The sequence below is a fragment of the Mesoplodon bidens genome (genome assembly GCF_964165515.1).
Source record: "Mesoplodon bidens genome assembly, chromosome: 12".
NCBI classification, from domain to species: Eukaryota; Metazoa; Chordata; class Mammalia; order Artiodactyla; family Ziphiidae; genus Mesoplodon; species Mesoplodon bidens.
The window spans coordinates 25742067-25747926 of record NC_138168.1 but is presented as its reverse complement, the minus strand read 5'-3'; positions in this window follow the sequence as shown (position 1 = coordinate 25747926).

The window sequence follows — 5860 nt, the reverse complement described above, 5'->3', positions numbered from 1 at the left end:
AAAGAACATACAGTGTCTTTGAATTCTGCCTTAGTTCACAGTCTGATGTTAAAACACTTGGGGTTTAAATTCTAAAAGATTGACTTGTTCCCCAAAAGCAATGAAGACTTTATTTGAGAAATGGGTATAGATTGGATTAATATATTAATTTTTAACATAGGAAAAACATGCAAAAAGCCATCATTTACATAATAAAGGACAAAAATCTGCCATACCTTTTACGTCATTATTTAATTAAAGCGTTTAGTGATTTTGAAGTAAATTAAAGCAAATTACTATTCTCAATGTATAAATTAAGTTGGAACGTAGCAGACTTAGTAAAATATATAAATCTAAAGAATTTATAACATCATATATTTGGAATCGTGAACTTTTCAACTTAACTTATAAAAACATAAATTTTTATCTGAACAGTAAGAGAAAATATTTTGAAATTTTTATAATGAAGTATCAATAGAAAAGCATTACAATTAAGTTTACACAGTATTACTGTCTGAAGTAAAGTATGTTTGTAGTAAATTTTGAAAGAAGACTTTAAATTTTTCAAATGATGAATTGAGACAAATATTTGAAAATAGATTATCTTTATTTTTTTAATGGCTATAATTAAAACTCTTCATTCTTCTTCTTTTATTAAACATTGTAGTTAACTTCATGAGCTAAATGCTTCTAACAAAGAGCAAATGACATGTGTTCTTAATTCTTAAATTTTATACTGGGGTTTGAAGGGAATAAGATACTTATTTCAATATCTGCATAAGCATCTTGAAACTCAAAACTGATCCCAATCAGTAATACGTGTTGCCATCTATATTGAAATATACATTAAGAATGATGTAGAAACAGAAAACCAATTGAGGTATGCAAGAAGCGCCACAGTGTGCCCCCAGATGGTTCCAACTGGAAAAATTTCACCATCCTCTTTAGAATATTCTATGGTAAGTGTTTCTCCTGGTTTGAAGGTGATAACATGTGAAGTTCTTGGTACAGTCTTGGAATATAGAAGGTGAGCAATACACTTTATCTTTGTTCTTCAACTCCTTGTCCCTGGAATGCTGGTAAGGGAAATTTGGAGTGTACATATCTGATTCGTTTAGGAGGTAATGAAATGTGCAGAATGGGTGGGGCTCTGAACATCTCAAAAATACAGGTTGGGTTACTTGTGAACTACTTCACAAGTTTCTGGGTAAGGCTGAGTAATGAATATAGAGGATTATAAGATATATAGTTCCCTGTGACATACCCAAAGGGAAAGAGAGTGACAGGAAGGAATGACAAATGGGATGAGTAATTAAAGTATACAGTTGCAGTCTTGGATTAAGAGCCAAATGAAATTCTGGGACTCCCAGTACTAACTGCAGCACCTTATTCATTGCTTTGAACACGGATGAGCAGATATTTGTAGAGCAATGGAATAATTTTTCCTTTAACTCTAAGAAATTAGATGACTAATGCAGCACTTCAGTTGTTTATTTTAATAATAACAATAACAGAATCGTTCACATCCTTGGGTAAGCCTGATCCATTTGAAAATGTTTAAATGTTTACTACCTAGCACACAATCTTTTTGGCTAACATCAGAATCATGACAGATGTCAAAGATACCCAGCTTTGACTGACAGAGGCAGCTATTGTGCTGGTGAGAACACTGGAGAAGAAATTATTAGACCCAGGATGTAGTTCTGGATCAGTCACTTTCTAGCTATCTGGCCTTGGACAAGCTACAACTCTGACTTGCTTTTCTCATCAGTAAAAAATGCCAGTTCTGAAAATATCAGTAGCATCAGATGATGTAAAGTGTTTTGAAGAGCTTTGAAAACCATGAAGGGCTACACCCATGTAAGTATTGGAATTAACCCGTGTTCAAATAATTCATTTTGTCGTATTCAGCCAATGTCTATACCAGTCCTTTAGCTCAGGGGTCCCCAACCCCAAGGCAGCAGACTGCTACCGGTCCGCGGCCTGTTAGCAACCGGGCCGCACAGCAGGAGGTGAGTGGCGGGCGGGCGAGCGAGCCAAGGTTCATCTGCTGCTCTCCAGCGCTCCCCGTCATTGCATTACTGCCTAAAGCGTCACCTCCTGCCGCCGTCCATGGAAAAATTGTCTGGCATGAAACTGGTCCCTGGTGCCAAAAAGGATGGGGACTGCTGCTTTAGTTAATAATCAGGAATAAAGAAGCTATATTCTGTTGTGCCTATGAGTGACAGGCATTGTAGCAGCACTTTATATGGGCACCATATATAGATAGATAGATAGATACATACATACATATATACATATATATCTGTGTGTGTATAGATGTGGATGTGTATATATATATATATATCTCCTTAGCAGCGCTATCATGTAGGTGTCATTACCTTCCTATTATAGGTGAGACAAAAGCTCAGTCAGGTAAAGACCACATAGCTAAGCTTAGAACCCAGGCCTTCTTGATTCGAAAGCCCATATTAATTTTTTAAACCACAGTGCCTCCACTCATCCATCCATTATTTATTTAAAGCCATATATTCCACAAGTATGTATCAAAAATTTCCCCTGCCCTAGGAAATGCAAAGATGGAAACTCACCTTTTCTTACCGGAAGGGCTACTACAAATAACACCCAAAGTTCTTGTGTTTTACAGCACATTTCCACATATGTAGGTGTGGATCTTGCCCAAGTTTACATGGATAGTTAGTAGTGAGTTGAATCTCTGGAGCTCAAACCCGGGTCCCAGCTCGGGATCTTTCCCCCCGACAACATTGCAGCGTTACATGGGATGTGATGAGGTGCACGGTTCTAACCAGGTACCTGCGTTTTCCCTCCTTCATTCTCCAGACAGCAGCAATTTGAAACCTTATCAAACCCATTCTGGATGTCAAAATAAATTAAATCCGTGTTCTTCTTCACCTGCCTAGTATAAATCATCACTCACCTTGGGTAGCTGAAACAGTGGCTGAGAAGTTTATTTTGTCCCCTGAGCTGGGTGCTACAAATATATTCCTGATCTCACTTAGAAAAACTACTTTTCCACCTCTTTGGCCACTTCCTACCACAAAGTTTTCACTTTAATTCTCTTAATTTAAAAAAACACGTGCTTGGGGCTTCCCTGGTGGCACAGTGGTTGAGAGTCCACCTGCCGATGCAGGGGACATGGGTTCGTGCCCCGGTCTGGGAAGATCCCACATGCCGCGGAGTGGCTGGGCCTGTGAGCCATGGCCGCTGAGCCTGTGCGTCCGGAGCCTGTGCTCCGCCACGGGAGAGGCCACAACAGTGAGAGGCCCGCGTACTGCAAAAAAACAAAAACAAACAAACAAAAAAAACCATGTGCTTTATTTTTAAGTTGTATATAGAACAAGGCATCTAAGAAATAATACTCTACTTGTCAATGAAATATAATTTGTTAAAATCGTAAAATACAATATAGCAAGTATTTACTGAGAACCTATGTTGTACTTAGCACTAACAATAATGGTTAGCATTATCTCATTGATTTGGAGATGCAGCATCTCATTTAAACCTCTCAACCAGCCTGTGACGTATCATTATCCCCATTTGGCAGACAGTTAACTGCCCAAGGTCACACAGCCAGTAAGTGGTAGAGTTGAGATTTGCTCTTAGCCACTACATTACTGAGTTGATAGCCTGAAGCCAGTCTCCATTTAGCAAACTGTACTGTGCATTTATTTTGTTCAATTCAAGCAACATTTATTGAGTATCTACCATGGCAAGTCCTCAGATTACTTAAGATCTAATGAAAGAAGGTGAACACTTAAACAGATAATCTCAGTGCAATGCAACAAATGCTAAAAGAGACAAGGCCATGGGAAACCAGAAAGGGCACAAGAAACTGACTTAGGAAGAAGTAATACCTGAGCTGAACATTGAAGACCAAGAGGGAGCTAGCCAGGAAAAAAAGAAAAGGGAAAAAATAGAGATAAAAGATGTTATAGGGAGAAAAATAAGGGTAGGGTGGGAGAGACAGGTGAGAGACTTAAGAGAACGTGGTATGTCCAGAGAATGACACATAGACGGAAGTGACTGGGATGTGACTGGGATACAAAGCATTGCATATATATGTAAAAGTATGACTTCCTGCTTGGCCCAGTAGAGCACCCAGGGCTGGGGGTGGGGAGTCGGGGCTCTGTATCCTGTTTCCTCATTAGCCGGCCACATATTTTCCCTCCTGATGACATTACTGTCACTGCTAGAAAGAGCATTATTCACTAGGAACTGAGGGACATCAATTAGCTCCCCAAACAGAGCGGTCATCAGTCACAAAGTGTTCCTGGTCATTAGTCACCTGGGCTGGGGCAAACCCTCTGATCTCAGGATGACAGGGACGATATTGAACTCCAGCCCTTGGGGCCTCCAACCCTGTGCCCTATTGCTCTCTTTGTAAATAAGATTATTGCTGCTACTGTGTGGTTTGCCCAAAGAGATACAGAAATCCTTCAGGGAGCAAATAAATAAGGACTAAGGGGGAGAATCTTTTAAAACTGTCCAAAGCAACCCAACCTTACACCTGATGCAAATATAATTATTTCATTCATATCGGATAACACAGACTGTTTTTCAATTAGGAGTTTGAGTTTATAAAAGGAAGGAAAAAAACTGAAAACATCTTTGAGTTATGCTGTGGGGAGGGGAGTAAAGCTTTAAAATATCCCACCATCAATCCTTTTCCAGCTTAACTGCATACTTCACAGGTTTGTCAAGATTCACTATACCAGCGTTCACAAAATCTACTCAAAGAAATGTTGCATCTTTTTTGGGGGGGTGGGGGGAACTTTGCCATACATTTTTTGATGGCTTTTATTTACTTGCACTTATAAAACTAACAGCGATTTTTCCGGTTTGTGCCTCATTCAAACCTCTGATTATTCTAGAAAGGGACAGAGACCTTTTAGCAGTTCAATTCAGCCTCTGATTGCTTGTCTTGTTAAATCGCTCTCTTTCTAACATGGGTGGCTATGAACAATTTGTCTTACTTCGTCATCCAATGCAAATATTTTCAAGTATTAATCCTTTCCCACTGGTTGAGGAATTAGAGATAGAAAGCCTTAGAAAATGCCCTCCATTTCCTAACAAAGGGAAAAACCTTATGTATTGCTGCATTATTCACTGACATTAGATAAATCCAAATATCCCTTTGAATGACCCAGAATAGGACACACTTACTGCAAAATGCCACTGTCTGTCTCCCAAGGACAGCCTCTAGGGAGAGATGAGCAAGATGGAGCATGTTGCTGTTACAGCAAATATGAATCAACAAAGATCTTGGTACAAGTTTTCCCTTCTTGAGGCCCCTCCGAGAAGATGGGGGCAGGTTTGCTTCCCCTAGAGCCCCAGTCCCAAGCCTGCTGGGTTGAACTCCCCCACTCTCACAGCCATTGCCATGTCTACATGGAAAGAGGACAGCTGAGTTCACGTGTGAGAGGAGGACAGCTGGACAGTGTTTCTTTAGCAAACATTCTGGCATGTCCCAACGCATGAGTGTTCTTTGTTCTAATCACATTGTGTCCAAGTGGAGGGAAACAGGAAAAGAAATATTGATTCTGAGAAACTGATTATGAAAGTAAATTCTTTAACAAGGTGGCCTCAGGAGATGCCTGCAATAGAACAGGAAGCTTCTTGAGACTTTATTGGTCTATGAACAGACCACTTTCGACCGTTTGAAGCTAGAAACAAGCAACACTACGGTTAAAATGCAGTGGCCACCAATGGAATCGGCTTCCATGGCTCTCCTTATGGAGAGCCTGGCCTTCTTAAAGTTGAAGGACAACCAAAAGCACTTCCAGGGCTGCTTCTAAGGATGACTAAGCATGGAACCAATGTATGACCTCTCAGTTGCAAAGATGGGAATGTATACCAATGC